General features: G+C 40.5%; 1 protein-coding gene across 3 annotated transcripts in view; it reads right to left on the reverse strand.

Annotated features, from left to right (window-relative positions):
* The window catches only part of LRRC1 (leucine rich repeat containing 1), a 127,696-nt gene that overhangs the window by 83,160 nt on the left and 25,950 nt on the right, over nucleotides 1-18,586 (reverse strand). Inside the window, exon 1 of one of the 3 annotated variants that reach the window (XM_053222686.1) lies at nucleotides 13,819-18,571. The exons of the other annotated variants lie outside the window; for them this stretch is intronic. The gene's annotated coding sequence lies outside the window, so the exon portion shown is untranslated. Of the gene's footprint in view, nucleotides 1-13,818; nucleotides 18,572-18,586 lie in introns of those variants that run through there. 3 annotated transcript variants of the gene reach the window in all.

Consider the following 18,586-nt stretch of genomic DNA (forward strand, 5'->3'; position numbering starts at 1 on the left):
TGCTAAATGTCTCAACCTGAGTGGCAGATACAAATGTTCATTCTATAATTTGTTATAAGCTGTACATTTACACCTTATGCACTTGGCTATATATCTTTTTTATTTTACAAAAAGAATAGTTTTACTTATTTAAGAGGAAAGAGACAGAGGGCACGTGCATGAGCACACAAGGAGAGGGGCAGAGAGACAGAGGGGAAGAGAGAATCTCAAGCAGGCTCCATACTGTCAGCACAGAGCCCCACACAGGGTCAACCTCACAAATCGTGAGATCATGACCTGAGCTGAAATCAAGTGTCGAATGCTTAACCAACTATGCCACCCAGACACCCCTACAATAAGAATAGTTTTTAAAGTTGTAAACTACTTATTAATCAGGAAGGAAGATACTAGACAACTAGCACCAAGGGCATCAAATTCTTTTAACTCCTCATAGTTAATGTTCATTAAAAGCAATGACATTATATCCAGAGGAGAGGAGAAATAAAATGATGATAGTGATCAAAATGACATTAGAAACGATAATGCTATAGCCAATATGATAGAGCAATCAACCTCTCTTAAGGGATTCTCTGTGCTGGGCAGTAAGTTAAGGACTTTACATGGGTTACATTCTTTATCATCTCAACGTTGCCACAATGCTGATACCTAAATGTACCAGTTAAATTTGCTGTCTAACAAACCACTGCAAATTCCAAAACATTTTTTTTCAATTTCTCACATTTTGTGGGGTGGCTGGGCAGTTCCTCTGCTGCTGTCATCTGAGCTCACTCATGCAACTACAGTCGGCCGGAGGGTCAGAAAGGCTGCAGGATCCACCGTGGCCTGACTCTGATGGTCTGGCAATTACTCTGTCAGCTAGAGCCCCACTGTTCTGCACACGGCCTCTGTCCTCTCCCTGATGACAAAGTGGCTTCCCACATAAAGCTCTCCAAGTTGAATTCAAAAGGGGCAAAGAAAGATGCTGCAAGGACTCTTGGGACCTAGACCTTAAAATCTGCATGCTGTTGTTTTTGCCAGGGGGTTGGAGAATTAATCTGTACCTGTAGATGGAAGGAGCGGCAAAAACCTTGAAAAGAGGCATGGGATGGGCGAAATCTGGTAGAGTAAGTGGTCTACCACAAAATATGTAGAACGCTCAGGTATGCCACAGAAAAACATATAAAACTGAATAGATTATCCTAGAAAATTCTATGCTTGATCACAGAGTAATGATGTTCCTAAAGAAAATTTAAACAGAAAATATAACAATATAGTGCACCAACTTTGGCTAAGATAGGATTTTGTACATGAGAAAGTTACAGATAAAGGAAAAAGTCCAAGAAGTATTCACAGAATAAGTTGTCTAAAGCAGAGAATTCAAGTAATCATACGTCACATCTAGAATTTGAATTTGAAAGAGTTTTAGCAAATACTCAAAAATAAGAACTTCTGATAAGTACTAATAAGATTTTTTTTTTTTTTTTTTTTTGTTAAACAGGTATAGAACAGGAAGGTCCCTAGGTGAATCATTGTGTTCCCTTGTGGAAAAAAAAAAAAGTATCAAATGATTAAAGGGCTCTTTCTAGTTCTAAAAGTTATAGGATTGCACTTCAAAATACTTTCAGTGTACCTTAAGAAAAATGAAAATCCTATTAGCACACAATACAATAAGCATGAGGTTAAAAATGCATAAAATTACAAAAAGTAGATTAGTGGTTGCCAAGGAAATGGTGAGTGACTGCTAATGGGTATGGGGTTTCCCTTGGGGTGAGAAGAACATTCTAAAACTAATTGTGGTAACGGCTGCACAACTCTGAATATACTAAAAACCATCGGATCGTGTACTTTCAATGGGTAAATTATATGGCATATGAGTTATACCCCAGTCAAGACATCAAACCATTCCTGAGGCTGGCAGATACCAATGAGGAAGGAATCCCTTTTGGTGATAACAGACTAAGCGAGGGACACCCAGGCACCTTTATTTACTTGAATCCTTATAGGTACCAGTAAGGTAAAGCCTTTGATCTCCAGTTAACCGATGAGGAAACTGAGGTTTCAGTCACATTTTGTTGCTTCACTAATGCTGCTGCCAGTTAATAACATTCTTTAAGGAAAATTCTGAAGCACGATCGTGTTGGAGGCTCACAGAGTAATAAAATGCTCAGGTTAACTGGCAAACGGAAAACATTTGTGAAACTATATTCTAATTAGCTACGTAAAACAGGGAAAGGGGGAGTTTAGGCTACAAAAGGGATAACAGAGTAAAACTGTGCCAATGCTGCGTTTCATCTTGATTAATGAGTTGAAAGGGAAATGGAAGAGCACACTAATGAAACCAGCAAGTAAGAGCACATAAAGTGGTGTCGCTGCCCCTTAGATCCAGGCCAAAAGAGTAGACATAAAAGGAAAGTAATCTAGACAGATAAGAAAATGAGTCAACTTCTAGAGGATCATGGGCAGAGAGAGGTAACTCCAGATAAAGTCTTCGGCAAGGGGAAGGCTGACAAAGACAGGGAAAGCAGTAGACAGAAATCTGAAACAAGTATATAATATGATATAGCAAAAGGGCATATAAAGAAAAAAGGCTCAGTCTAGTTTGGGGGCACAGGGGAAGGTTTCACCAAGCACCAGGACAGTCCTGGTAAATTTCAAAACAGGCTAACAATACTGTCTATTCAACTGGCAATTCAATTTTTTTAAACCATTTTCAGATAAACATAGAATGGAATTCAAAAGAGACTCACAAATACATAAGAATTTGGAACACCGATTCACAAAATTTAAAGCTGCTATCCATGCACTGCTGCATGAGCCAGGTAAGAGATAAGAAATATGAAAGGACTGAGACCAGCATTGGGTTCTGTGCTGACAGCTCAGAGCCTGGAGCCTGTTTTAGATTCTGTGTCTCCCTCTCCCTCTGCCCTCCCCTGTTCACACTCTGTCTCTCTGTCTCTCTCTGTCTCTCAAAAATAAATAAATGTTAAAAAAAAAACTCTAAAAACCAAAAACATCATGATATAATATTTTATATAATATTTTACATGTACAAAATAAATTATGTAACATGTATTTAAATTGTAAAGCAAAATAATAAAATAAACACCTGAAAATCCAAAAAGAAAAAAAAGAAATATGAAAGGAGATAAAGGTTCAACTCCTCAATAAAACTAACCACTTCCTCTATAATCTGAAGCAGGAAGAAACATATTTCTTGTCCAAATAAATGAAACAGATCACAGGAAAAAAGTCTCCGGTTCTAAAATATAATTTTTTAATTGGTTCGTGATTCAGCAGCACAGGTACCCTTTCTTTATGCAACAAAGAAAAAGGTGTGGGCTCTTGCCATTACAGGGCCCTAAAAGGTCATGAGTAAAACAAATTTCACAGAAGCAAATTTAGCTTCTGTGTTAGCATATATACTTGAGCATTTATAACAAAGATGTTTACATTTACTTTGCTTAAAATATTTCTCTTTCCAATTTTTCTGTCTTCTGGGCTCTAATAATTTCATCCCCTATCATTTGTTAATATATTTGCACGTTTTCGAGGTGCTTTTATACATTATCAAGCTACAACCAATAATGAACCCTGACAAAGATATTGATGCCCTAAGGGTATACCCCACACCTTCAACCACAGGTGTGAATCACTTTGAAAATCAAAATTTTATTTACTGTGCTATGATTAGTAGGTAAGGCTTGCAGTGGTATTTACAATGATTAGGAGAAGAAAAACTTTTATTAAAATTAAAATGTGTTTGGTGCTTGCTGCAGCAGCACATATACTAAAAGTAACATAAATTAGGACAGCATTCATTACTTTACTGAGAACCTGAGTGAGGGGACAAGCCAAGGACATGTGCTGATGGCACAGATGGAGAACTGACAAGACTTGGACTGAGCAGGACTGGCTCAGCACAGAGAAGGGTCAAATATGACAAAGTGAAAAAAAAAAAAAAATCAACCTGAAACACCACAGGGGAAGGATTAAACATGGGATGGTAAATTCAAGCAATGAATAATTATATGGCCATTAAAAATCTTGCTTCTCTTTTGGGACTACACTAAAATCAAAAGCTTTTGCACAGCAAAGGAAATCATCAACAAAACAAAAAGGCAACCTACTGAATGGGCGAAGATATTTACAAAGATGTATCCAATAAAGAGGTGATATCCCAAATACAGAAAGAACTTATACAATTCAACACACACATACACACACACACACACACACACACACACACAATCTGATTGAAAAATGGGCAGATGACCTGAGTGGACATTTTTCCAAAGAAGATATCAATATGGCCAACAGTCACATGAAAAGATGCTCAACATCACTAATCATCAGGGAAATGCAAATCAAAACCACAATGAGATATCATCCCACACCAGTAAGAATGGCTAGTATCAAAAAGACATGAAACAACAAGTTGGTCAGGATATGGAAAAAAAAAGGAACCTTTGTGCAGTGTTTTTGCAGCCACTGTGGAAACCAGTGTGGAGGTTCCTCAAAAGATTAAAAATATAAATAGCATATAATGCAGTAATTTTACTACTGGGTATTTACCCAAAGCAAATAAAAACACTAATATGAAAAAAAATCTGCACCCCTATGTTTACTGCAGCATCATTTACAATAGCCAAGACATGGAACCAACCTAAGCGTCTATCGGTAGATGAACAGATAAATAAGATGTTGTACATACACCCATACACACACACACACACACACACACACACACACACACACACACAGGAATATTACTCAGCCACAAAAAAAGAATGAGATCTTGTCATGTGCAAGAAGCACATGCAACATTGTCAGGTGCAATACCTGGAGGGTATTATGCTAAGTGAAATAAGTCAACAAAGACAAATACCAGATGATTTCACTTATATGTAGAATCTAGAAGACAAAACAAACAAAAAACCAGACTCTTAAATTCAGAAAAGAAACTGGTAGTTGTCAGAAGAAGGGAGGCAGGAAGGCGCAGGGTGAAAGAGATAAAGGGGATTAAGAGGTACAAACTTCCAGTTATAAAATAAATAAGTCATAGGGATGAAAAGTACAGCATATAGGGAATATAGTCAATAATACTGTAATAATGTATGGTGACACTTGGTGACCACGCTTACTATGGTGAGCACCGAGTAATGCAAAGAATTGTCAAATCAGTATGTTGTACACCTGAAACTAATATAATATTGTATGTTAATTATACTTCAATAAAAAAATGTAAAAGTCATGTTTCTGAGGAGTATCTAAAAATATAAACACACATGTTCTAGGGTTATCAAAAAAGAATCAAAATTGTATAAGCAGTATAATCTCTATTTTGCTTGTATGTAATAGGAATTTTAGGGAAAAAACTACTTTAAAAAGGTAAATCTTATGGGGAAAAAAAAGAATTTAATTTAAATGATTTAGGATCATTCAACCTTTGGGTGCTGATGTTTTACACCACAGAAAGCCAAAAATTCTACTTATCTAAAGGAAGAGTTGTTTTTCCTTCAACTGTATCTTCAAGCAAAACTTGCAACCAGTTTACATATCAAAAAAATTCTTCCAAAAGAAGTCAAACAGATGTTCACTTAAGTTTATTAAAAGTGGTCTTATATTTTGGCACAGGATGTTCAACAAGGTGAAATTTTTCACATATTGTACTCAGGAAAACATTACATGGCTCAAATGGAATAAAACTTCGTTTAGTGGAAAGTGTCTCTTGGATTCAACACAATTTATCCAAGCTAACAGCATTAATAAGTACCGTGTATATATACACATATACAGCCACTGTGTGTGTGTGTATATATACATATATGTATGTATGTATACATACATATATACATATGTGTATACATATATGTATACATATGCACATATATGTACATACACACGGTACTTAACGCATATATGTATATATATGTATAATATATGTATACATATACACACACATAATGTGCCTATTTTATGCAGAGTTTTGAAGTGGAGAAAAAGATGTTCAAACAAGATGTAGCTCTTACTCTCAAGGAACATCCAGGAGCTGACACAAAATATGTGGACTACAAGGGAGCAAGTGAAAATCATAATAAATGAGGAACAAAATGCTATGAAAAGAAAATAAATGCCGCCTGTCATGTTATGCCCCTACAGGTTAAATTTTTTTAAAGTCAATTAAGCTGTTTTATGATCAGGCACACAACACCATTCATAAGAATGGATTATTCAGAGAAATTATGTTAGGAATACTGTTACTGAATTTTCTCAGGAAATACACCAGCATGTGGATCAACAATCAGTTCTTCTGAACTAACAGGCTCAGCTAAGAATAAAGATGGGCAACACTGATGCGTCCCTGTCTTTGGAAGAATAGGATACCTTGGACTGCCTATTAATGTTTTTCGTCTCCTGAAGCAATAAATGGATACCTCCCTAGCCAAGGTTTGACCTTTTTGGATAGCAAGCAACAAATGGGGGAATTCAGTTACCGCCACAGCATTTAAAAAAATTAATCTGAGTTATCAGAATCCGATCATTCAAGAATGGCCCATAAACTTCTAGGGCAACATTTAACGGCACTTTTAGTGTGTACTAATTGTGAGTAAAGGGGAAAGAAAAGAACTGTGTCTCTTATTCTCAGTAATGCTGAAGATGACCAAACTGTTTTAAACCATTATCAGGAGACCTTGAAGGGTTGGAGGAAGGACCTCACTAACCACTTAGTACGTACGGCATTTTGGGGTATTGCAGCCGCGAACCCGTCTCTAACAAACTGCTGCATGGCTTAAGCGGTAGCCCTGCAGTGGCAGTCATGATGTTACTATATTTATTTTGGAGAGTTGGTTTCAAGGAACTGCCAAGGTACTTTTCCAAAAGAGGCGGGAGTGCATCATCAAGCAGTAGACTCTAGCAAACACTGAAAGAACAAATAATCCAAGCATCAGATGCATACTTACTGAAGTCTCACATGACTCCAAACAATTTAAATGTGCAACCTGATCTTTGCATAGGCTAAAAAGTCACTGCTGGCCCTAACCAGATATTCGGCATTTAGAAATAGAAGGATCACTGCAGAATTTAGCAGTGGGGAAGGGCTTGATTTGCCCCAAAGCATTTTCTACATATTCTGAATACACATGAGCTATGACATACATTTTGACTTTTCTAAAATCACATTTTAAGATTAAAATTAAGTAATTTTAGTATAAAAGTGTCTCTCCCCCTGATATGCTTACATTGCTAAGTGTTTATAGCTCCTGTAAGAGCAGCTTTCCATCTTCAAGATAAGTCCTCTCTCTGATTTAAATTTCTCACACATACTAAATTCACACTATTTCCTACTGGCTGACCAAAACAGTGGTGAGAAGCAAGATGGAAAAAACTGAGAGTAGATTCCCTAGCAACTCGCAGTCAAGCAAAAACAAAACAGAGCTCATGCTGATCGCCATATTTTAGCCCCACAAACTGAACTAAATATTAAATTCTAATATTAATCCAGATGAAGAACCACAAACACAAGGCCTAATTTTGAAAACTTTCTGAATTGCCCCACTGTTTAAGAAACAAGAGAAACCATTAGTGTCCAAAAGAGTCTGTTCAACTCCCATAGTCTGCAGTTACATCTGATTAAATGTGGAAGTCTAACAAGTCTGCTTTCTTTGTGATGAGGGAAAGGCACAGCTCTCAGGGCTACATCTTTGAGCTGCTCTTTCTGACATTCTTTAAATTTTACTTTTACTATTTACCAGCAACTTATTAGGTAAGCGGCCAAACCGAGATTCTTAGCACTCATTTAATATAAGAATATACATCTCAATTAAAAAAAAAAAAGAGGGGGGCGCCTGGGTGGCGCAGTCGGTTAAGCGTCCGACTTCAGCCAGGTCACGATCTCGCGGTCCGGGAGTTCGAGCCCTGTGTCAGGCTCTGGGCTGATGGCTCGGAGCCTGGAGCCTGTTTCCGATTCTGTGTCCCCCTCTCTCTCTGCCCCTCCCCCGTTCATGCTCTGTCTCTCTCTGTCCCAAAAATAAATAAAAAACGTTGAAAAAAAAATTTAAAAAAAAAAAAAAAAAAAGAGGGGTACCTGGGTGGCTCAGTCGGTTAAGCGTCTGACTCTTGGTTTCGGATCAGGTGATGATCTCACAGTTCATGAGTTTGTCCCGCATCGCACTCTGCACTGGCAGCCTGCTAGGGATTCTCTCTCTCCCTCCCTCCCTCTCTGTCCCTACCCCTGCTCGCTCGCTCTCTCGCAAAATAAATAAACATTAAAAAAAAATTTTTTTTTAAAAAGAATGTACAGCAATGCTAGATGACGGCCTGTGGACCACACAAGGAGCCACTTCACTCGCTAACCACAGCACCTGTCTAAGGACATGGTTCTTTCACTGTGACAAAGCTCTTCAAAGAAGTTCTGGCAGTGTGCTTGTATTGCTGACCAGTTGGTTCCTCAGAATAAAGACTACATACTAAGTACTTATTCAGGACATCACCTCAAGGGTGATTCTCACAGTCGGAAATCTCTGTGACATGAAATCAAAAAGAACATCTGAGGAACATTCAAGAAAAAGGAAATGTAGGAATCATAAAGGATACTCCCCAACATGAATCCCAAAATAAAGTATGTGAGACAACAGCACTGCTCCAGTTCTGGGACTTCCAGGAAATAAGCAACAGATCCCAGTGTCCAGACAAGATGGCATGAACCATGTTCCGTATCCTGCCAGGGCAATGTTCTCAGGTACTTCTGTGGTCCCGGACTTCTAGGCTACCACTGCCCCAGCCTCCTATTCCCAGCTGAGTCTAGCTTTTTACCCAGGTATGTAGAATTCATTTATTCATGTTATGGCTCATTATACCATGTCATCAGCACCCATGGGGGCTGACCCTGACCTGGTACCACTGCGTCCTTTTCCCCTTGGAAAGCACCTTCCACAGCTTGGCAATCCGGACGGACTACTCATCAAAGACTTCTTTTACAAAAGGTGATCTCCTACACATGGGGTAAAGCAATTTATAATTAAAACACTACATTATAAGAGCAGAATTTGAAAAATCTAATTTCAAAAACTTTCTAACACTTCACTTTTTACAAAAGCAGCTCTAAAATAATGAGAAATACCTCTAATGTGCCAGGTACTAGTCTAGGGACTTCACATACATAATCTTATTTAATCCTGTAACCCTGAGCCAGGCAACCACTTTAATTTCACAAATAATGAAACTGGAGCACAGAGAGTTCACATACCTGAACTCAGTTTACACAGGTGTGTCCACCTGTCTATTGTAAACAGTAGGGCAAAGAAGCACCATGGAATCCAAGGTGTGTAATTCCAATTCCCTAATTTACTGTTTGTGTGACCTCAAACGAGTTGTTTAACCTCTCCATGCCTCAGTTTCCTCATCTGTAAGAGGGGGTAATAACAGCATCTATCTCGCATAGAACTATAGTGATAATTATATGAATGAACATAGGTGAAGTGTTTACAACAGAGCCTGGCATGTGAGAAAAGCTTGATAAATGTCAGCTACAACTGCTATTTCGCCACCACATAGCACACCCTCGTAGATACCCAAGTTACTAAGACTTCAAATGTAAGACATTTAGATCCGATTACAAATCTTGCTATCTATGGAGTATAGTGTTAGGATGGAGCTCAGTGCTGAACAAGAATCACGCTGACACGTTTTAAGACTTATTTCATTTTCGAAAGCAGAGAAGGACCACAAACAAAAAGACATTATACACATTCATCAACAGATGGCTGGGACCAAAAGTTTAAAGAGCCTCAAGAAGGGACCTTTGCAACTAGCTTGCAAGTCCGGTAACCCACATTCCACCAAGTACTCAAGCTACTATCCAAACACAACAAGTAAATTCAAAACAAGTGTTTCATCAAATCCAATCATTAATCATAATCAAATCATGAAAAACAAAATAAAACAAAAAAAGTGAACGAAAACTTACAGGGAAGGGCTGTATGGATTTGGGGGAAGCTCAGTAACTTAGTGCAAAGCAAGTCAAGACTTAAGGGTGGGCCTGACCTGCACACAAAATGGACACAGGGTGGGAGTGGATGGCCTGGAGGCCTAAACAAGAGAGGGGCTCTGCACATCAGAGATGGCTCGGCAGCCGGCAGCTCGGGTGATAACCTGCCTGGCTCAGAACCGCAGGGTGCTGCCCTGTGGCTGGCCTTCTCTAGTCCTGGCCCTGTGCAAGATGGCAAAGAGACTCAACCAGATCTCTGGCTTCCTTCCAGGGCCAACAGTCTCTGATTCTAATTATGAAAAAGGAAGGAAGGAAAGCAGGTGACACAAATTACTCACGTGTCTTTTCCTTGGTCTTTAAACTGAGAGCCTCCAACTCTCAAATGGGTTATGCTCCAAACACCATGTTCCAAAGGCCATGATTAAGCCTTCAGGTCAGCCTTTAAGTCTACTCAACCCCTAACCAGTATAAACATGTCTTCTCAAAGCTTTCCAAGGGCTATCCACTAGTTCCAGAACAAAGGACAAACTCCTTCATTTCATATTCAGGGATGCCTTAACCTGAGCATAGTCTACGCCATCATCAACATTTTTGTAGGTCCTGATAGCTTGTAAAGTCCCTTCTTATATCTCATGCCACCAAGAGAACCACCCAGTAAGCAATAAGTCATTACCAACTGAACTTTGGAAAGCAACATGGCACATGAAGCCACGCCTCACACCCAGCCTCTCTTGCTGCAAGGCCAGCATCCTGTCTTGTCTACCTTCCACCCCACAATTGCCCCAGTGGTCGTTCCAAGTTTAGTTCCCACACCCACAGACCCATCCATACACCCCATGTTCTATCCCCAGTGAATCATTTGCTATGCATCCTGCATTTACTGTTTCCAACACCCTTTCCCGGCCATCAACATCTTACTCACCCTTAAATGCTCCACTCGGAAGCCTTTTGCCCAATCACCTTGGCAAAATTCAAACTGCCTCTCCAAAGCATTCTGTACAGACATCCTTCACTGGATGAATAAGCCTCTGTTTTAATAAACCGTATTATACACACCACTGTGTCCCTCGGAACACTTATCATGGTTCTGCTACATGGTAAATATTCAATGTGCAGTTGTCCAGTGAAGTGACCTAACATGATTTTTGGCTGTTTTTTTTTTTTTGAATGAAAATGAATTCTAAGTTCTAATTCAGGATATTTGGAGCATACCTATGCTCTGTAAGCAACACCAGCCCCACACCCACAAGCTCTAGACAAGAAATGGGGGGAGGAAACAACTTTTGTGTCAAAATGGAGAGAACCAAACCCTCCAAATTTTAAGAATTACTAGGGCAACTGTTAAGCATATGGATTCCTAGGTCCTACCTCAGACCTGTTAATGCATCATATTCATGTAGAAGGGCTTAAGGATCTGATTGATCAAGCAAGTTTTGGTAACACTGGCTTTGACCACTGGGTCTTGATCCTGGATGCATATTAGAACCACCAAAGTACACCTTACCTAAGATAGGGCCAGGGTTAGACCATGCATTCATTACAAGGGCGATATGGCCCCCAAGAGGATAAAAATTAATGGCCGGGTATTTTCAAAGTCTTAGCTACCGCAATGGTTTGTGGTCCATAATACATCTGTGGTATTAAAATTTCATGATGGAAGATGCAATTAGAAAAAGTATGTCTAGGAGCACCTGGGTGGCTCAGTCAGTTAAGTGTCTAACTTTGGCGCAGGTCATGATCCTGCAGTTCGTGGGTTTGAGCCCCACATCGGGCTCTGTGCTGACAGCTCAGTGCCAACAGCTCAGTGCCTGGAGCCTGCTTCAGATTCTGTGTCTCCCTCTCTCTCTCTGCCCCTCCCCCACTTGTTCTCTCTCTCTCTCTCTCTCTCTCTCTCTCTCTCTCTCTCAAAAATCAACATTTAAAAAAAATTTTTTTAAGTAAGTGTAGGGACGCCTGGTGGCTCAGTCAGTTAAGCATCTAACTCCAACTCAGGTCATGATCTCACACTTTGTGGGTTCAAGCCCCGCAGCAGGCTCTGTGCTGACAGCTCAGAGCCTGGAGCCTCCTTCAGATTCTGTGTCTCCCTCTCTCTCCACCCCTCCCCCATGCTCGCTCACTCACTCTCTCTCTCTCAAAAATAAAAATAAACTTTAAAAAACTAAAAAAGAAAAAAGAAGAAGTATGTGTAAAGAGGCTCCGGGTAAGGGAAGGGCAAGAGGGTGATAAAGAAACTAAAGTTGAGAAACCCTGGATTAAAGTGATGAAAAATGTGAACAGCTCTTGAAATGTGCATAAAGCAAGATTTCCCCTTTGCCCCACATATTTGCCCTATAGTTGCTCTGAATTAAAAATCTGCTGACAGGGGCAAGTCAAACATGACATGGGCTTGAATGTGGGGAACATGAGTATATATGGGCACCTTCAGAACAGTGCACCTTATCAAATACAAACTTTTAATATGTTACCCATGGCAATTGTGGACGGTTCTTTACTCTCCTTTTGCAATCTTGAGCCAGGGTGTGGTGGGACATCCCTTCTCATTTCAGGCTGCCTTGGAAGCACCCGTGCTCCCACACCCTAAACCTAAATCAAAATGAGACTCTAGGCTGGAAGATGGTGTGGCCCCTTCAGGTTTAAAATCTTTAAATCCAGATGCATTTCACAAGTGGGCCTCTCCCAAGGCACACGGACTGGCCAGCTGTGGTGATCAGGAGTCCAAAAGAGAGATGGATAGTGTAACTGGGATGAGATACGAAGATCACGCCTGAGCAAGCACACATGTACGCATGTGGGCAGCCTGTCGGTGGGGGTGGGCAGCCCCAGATGGACAGAACAGTCGTCACAAGGGAGCAAGGAGAAGGAAGGGAACTGTGAGTAAGCCCGTCCTCTGCCTGAAAAATCCTTCAGGACACTTAGCCTGTAAGTTACTCAAATGGGCAGAAGCCAGCAATAACGAGAGAAGGAAAGTGAAAGAACACAGGCAATAAAACACACCATAAAAATACCGAAAGTAGATCAACAGATTATAAAAATCATAATTTCAGAATAGCTTAAAGACAATCTAGTCTATGGTCCCCAAAGCTGGCCCATCTACTGTGCCCCACTTAACTCAGCAAACCAGTTCTGAGTCTACCACAAAAGCATCAGATTCCTGAACTCCATCCTCAGAGACTCTGAGCCTGCAGTGGGGCTGATGCACACTGTTTTAGAAAGTTCCCCAGGTGATTCTGATGAGCAGCCAAATCCTGGAAGCATGGTTCCAGACCTGATTTTGTAGACAAAGAACCCAGTTCCCTTCCTCTTCCTAAAGGTCTTCCCATCTCCTCACTGACTGCTACTCTATTTCTGAATGCTGACTCAGTACAATGCTACTGGCTAAAAAAAAATTATTTTTTTCTGAAGCCACCATCAACTTTGGAAAATGCCCCTTACCCTGTTTCCATACCTCCAGGGACAGAAAGCACACCTATAATGTTTGTAAGACTCCCCATTTTCCACTCCGATGACTTGTCTGCCATTTCCCAGCATTACTTTTCAAAACAGTGGCAGTAGAAAGAGCTCACTGAACAGCAGAGGCTGAGACAAACATGGCATCCAGGCTCCTGAGCCTGGCAGGACTGGCTGTCTGCCCAAATTAGCAGGCTCCTATAGAAGTACATTTTTAAGGCAAGGCAGCCAAATTTTAGAACCTGCTCACTCTTCAAAGATTTCTTCCTCCGTGCAGACCCGTAACACTCCACATCCCAAGTGCATTCCTCCCCTACCACGTATTCAAGATTTGGAACCTATTGCCATTAGGAAGTCTCCCTACAAACCACACAGACCAAATGTCTAAGGAAAATTTCACATACCTTCTCCACGTATGGTTGCCAGGCAAAAGTGAGTACTTCCCAGGATACTAGAACATGCTCAGCACAGAGTCACCAGAACAGCAAGGCCTAGTGATAAGATTTGGTCCCAACCCGTGAAGAGCAGAAAGTGGGTCAGGAGAGAAGATTTGCAGGGAATGTCAAATGGCCTATGAATATCTGCAGGCGTGTCACACGGTCAAACGATTACACTTGCTTGGTATGGTCCAGGGGCAGGAAACTAAAGGAAGTAAAATGTTCCTCTATATATTGAGCCAAAATGTGACAGGGTCCTCTGGGAGCACAGTGACTCCTCTGTTCAAGCACAGGCCAGAAAACTGCTCTGTGTGGTTTTATGAAGGGAACAGATGAATCAGTGGGTGGTTGATCTAGAAAGTGCCTTCTTGACCCTAAGATTCTACAAGCACAATCTTCCTACACATGCTCCTCCTCCCATTCAAAATGTACCAAGGTTCTTAGGTAACAGCCTGTGATATGCACTTTGGCCTATAATTAACTTGCACCAAGTACAGTATTTACAAGGAGCAGCAAAGCAATCTACAGGTTATCTGGGGTCAGAAGACAGCAACCCAAATTCAAGTTGGAACATGATGTCACATGCTCTTGACAATTAGAAAAAAAATTAGGAAGCAATGACCAAGTCAGGTAGCAAAAAAACATAACTACTTTTCTTGCCTACTGGAAGGAGGAAGAAATGGGGGTGGCAAGACAGCATCATCGACTTGGCTTTTTCATGAGGAAACACACGGCGGTATACTAAGTTCTATATGAAAGGGCTCACATCCTTCCTTGGGAGTTATAAAGAACTTTTAAAAATGGAATTCTAATTGATTCTTGTCAGTATTTTACATGCTAATAGAATCTTCTTATTCTATTTTTAAATTAAAAAGTCTGAACTTGGGAGATGCATCCTAGCATCCAATCTATTTCCTCATATTTGTGACAGCTAGCTGGAAAAGCCAGAGGATGCATCACAGAACAGGGTTTGCTCAAACACTCCTTCTAGAGCATGAAAAGACTCACACCCTAACTGGGCTCAGCCTTCCTTACTGATGGGAATGAGTTCACATCTCCCTGGAATACACATGGGGGTTAAATGTCTGCAAGAACAATATGTCACAGAGAATGGATTCTCCATGAAGCCATTCTTCCCTTGCACAATGAAGAAGCACACACTATCAGAACCCAGAATGGAAAAAAATGGAGTGCGAGAGAATTTGGTTACAGTCAATGAGATTTCAACACTTTGCCAGCAACAGGGAGGAGGCCATTTGTCTGATTAATTCGAAGTGAACCACAGTCAGAATGTGAAGGAACTGCTCTGCTGTCCATGCTTCTAGCAGGACCTGGCTACTGCCCAGCAACCATACAAGCACTGGAAACCTGTCCTCCCTGGAAACCTCTAGCAAGACATGCTTGCACCGCTCAAAGTCACTTACGAGGATAATGGAAATGCCAACTACATTCCAGACTACAGCAAGACTGATGGAATAAACCTCATCTTATTTTGCCCTGACTTCTTCTTTTACAAGAGTACACTTGAATTCGTGCGCTTTCTCTGGTTTTTTGCAGGCCTTTATTTTAGTGTTCCTCATCTGTTTGAACACTCAACAGGCAAGTTTTAACCACATTCTTTGGTCTCTCTCTGGCATCTGAGCCTTCACTATTGCTGTATCCTCCCCAACTCCTCTGCAATTTTCCTCCCTCGATTGCTATGTTCTTCTTGTCAAGGATCTGTACTCCTTACTGGCCACCTGACACTTTAACAGTGGATGAGCTGTTCTTGCAGGACCTAGAAATATTCAGTCAGGGTAAGAACAAAGAGAAAATGGTATTTCAATTCATGACAAGTGCAGTAATTGTATTTCTTTTACAAGTTTACTTCAAAATAATCATTGACAAAAGCCTAAACACTTCTGACTGGCTCCATTCAAAAAGGAAAAAAAAAAGGAACAATCTCATACCATGTATTTTTTTTAATTTTCAAAAAAGCCTACCATTAGAAAGCAAAGCATTAACCTTGACATCTATTCAAAGTCAATCTTGCAATGCAGCATTGATAACACGGGCCAGAGTAGTTAACTGAAAAAAAAAAAAAAAAGCCTCCTTTCCAGCCGTCTTTAATAGTGAAGCAATCTGCACAGAATCAGAGAAAGGCTACCAAAGGCAAAATAACCTAAAGAGTAGAGACAATGTATTGAGAAGGAAAAAGCAAGGGATGACTTCTCAGATAGTCATCAAGATGGTCCAATATTCTCAGAGAAAATGAGGATACAAAATGGAAATGCACCACCATCATAAATCACGTGCACCTCAAAATGCAGTGGGAGCTTTCCATGATGGGCGACAACGAAGTCTCCGAGCTGGGTGACTCAGCCTTAAGGCATAAGAAGCACAGTGCCGAAGGCCCAGGATACTTTGAGGGGGCCCCAAAAATGTCTTAATTTCTTTTAAGGTCAAAAGAAAAAAATGAATAACAGTAAATCCAGCTTGAATTTTGTCTAGCACAGTCACAATTTTATGGAGGAAGAGGCCCCATGAAGGCAAAGTGCCTATGCTAGGGCCCAAGAGAGTTGAATTCAGTCCTGTCTATAAAGAAGAAAGCAGATGCCAGCAAGTTTCTCAGGGTCTAAGGCAGATACATAAGAATCTGCAGGATGTTTAAATCTAATGACATTAACAAAATGATTTTCCATAGTGAAAGCTAGATAGTGGACTCTGAATATTACAATATGTACAAAGTTAAGGAAAAAAAATAATTTTGCTTTCAACTGTTCAAAGAAAGCTTGATGCGAGTGACAGGTTCTTCAGTGGTCTACGGATGACAGAAAATAAGCTCTGACACCAGGAGAAATAACAAGTCAGTCAAGAGATCCTTAAGGAGATCCTTCTACATAATAATAGTGCTGACTTTCTAGTGTGTTGCCTTGTTCTTTTCTCCCCTGGTCACATCTACTTCATTGTAAAATTGGTTTTTTTGCCAAAGTGTGATTTTACTATGTGTACACTTCAGTGTCTTCCTCCCACCCCCCTTTTTTGGTATATTACATCATGAATAATTTCCTATGTCCTTAAATGGAGCATCTGGAATTCACCAAGGTATGCGATAACACCTCTTACGCTGTCCTAAACAAAATAGAGAGTCGTGGGCAGAAGGATAAAATGGGAAGATTCACAACCGGTTGAACAAAGTCAACTGGCCAGTGGGCTCATTACCTACCTGTTGGAATAACTATGGGGGTATGATCCAGGGCTTCACACTGTCAGTGTTTTCCCTAATGAATTTAGTGTGCCTACTATGTGCAAAACCCCACACTACATGCTTTACACACATGGACTCTCCTTACCCTCATAATAAGTTTGTGAGACAAAGATTTTCCCATTTTATACCAAGGAGACAGGATGGTGATCGAAGTTCAAAGAGGCTGAGTGATTTGCTCAAGGTCAAAACTAGCTAACGGCAGAAGTCTCAAGTCCATCTCCAGCTCCTACCTTCTTTCCTTCTTTTCAAATGATGACACTTTTATTCCATTTTCAGGGTTCCTGAAACTAGCCAGTATGAGTTTCAGAAGGAAAAGGATCTCTTTAAAGGCAGTTATCAAAGAGCTAAGGTGCTAATCTAATGACATTACATTTAGCCCTGAGAAATGTCACAATTGGGTCCAAGAAAACTAAAATTCTACACACAATAAATAATGGGGACTTGACCCAAAAGCAGAATGCATGAACAAAACTGGGGGGTGGCCTCAGTGTGAGCCTAAGAGTTATATACCCAAAGGTATACAAACTAACTAAACCAAACTATAAGCTCACTGTTACAATCCAACAGTTACATATGCATCCATACGCTTTAGGACTGCGTTCATAAAAAGTATTATGCCCAGGGGAACCTGGGTGGCTTAGTCGGTTGAACGTCCAACTCTTGATTTTGGCTCAGGTCATGATCTCACAGTTTGTGAGTTCGAGCCCCACATCAAAGCTGTCAGCACAGAGCCTGCTTGGGATTCTCTGTCTCCCTTTCTCTCTGCCCCTCCCCTACTCTCTCTCTCTCAAAAATGAAAATTTAAAAAAAAAAAGTATTATGCCCAGAATGAGGGAAGTAACAGTTTTTTGCCCTGGCTGGTATATTTTATTTGGGATACCACATTTCAAAAAGTTTTGGTGAAAAATAACATCTCCACAAAAAACATAACCAGGCAAAATAAATGAACTGGAAATTTTTAATTGAATACGAGACTATACAGAAGGGGGTGGTTAGGGTGGATTCAAAGACAGAGAAGATGGTGGCATACATTCCTTCAAGCAGACAGAGCTCCCACTGCCTTCACCCCTCCATTGGACTTTGTATTTCTTTTGTTCCCACAGTGGAGATTTTGGACTCCTTTACAGATACAGGAGCAGATAAGGTACCTGCTCAATCCACGAATAAAAACCTTAGGATTCTGCCAATATCCATTTAGACTTTTCCCCTGGAGCTTACTATATATCCACTCAAGTAAACAGTTAGGCATGTCTGTAAACAGGGCACAGGGACAGAGTTTCCTCAAGTACTTTTCAAGGCCCTGCTGAATGACATCTACCTCCCACTCCTTCCTGCCAGAGGCTAAACCCCAACCCCAGGAAGGGTAAGAAGATAAACGTGACTGGCAACAAAGGGATGTGTTGAGACGTAAACCCGGAAAAGAGACCTGAACATCATTTCTCCAAACTGCCTTTCCCTTAGGAATCCTCAGCATTCTCCCACTTAACT

Source organism: Acinonyx jubatus, chromosome B2 (assembly GCF_027475565.1).
Source record: "Acinonyx jubatus isolate Ajub_Pintada_27869175 chromosome B2, VMU_Ajub_asm_v1.0, whole genome shotgun sequence".
Classification (NCBI taxonomy): Eukaryota; Metazoa; Chordata; class Mammalia; order Carnivora; family Felidae; genus Acinonyx; species Acinonyx jubatus.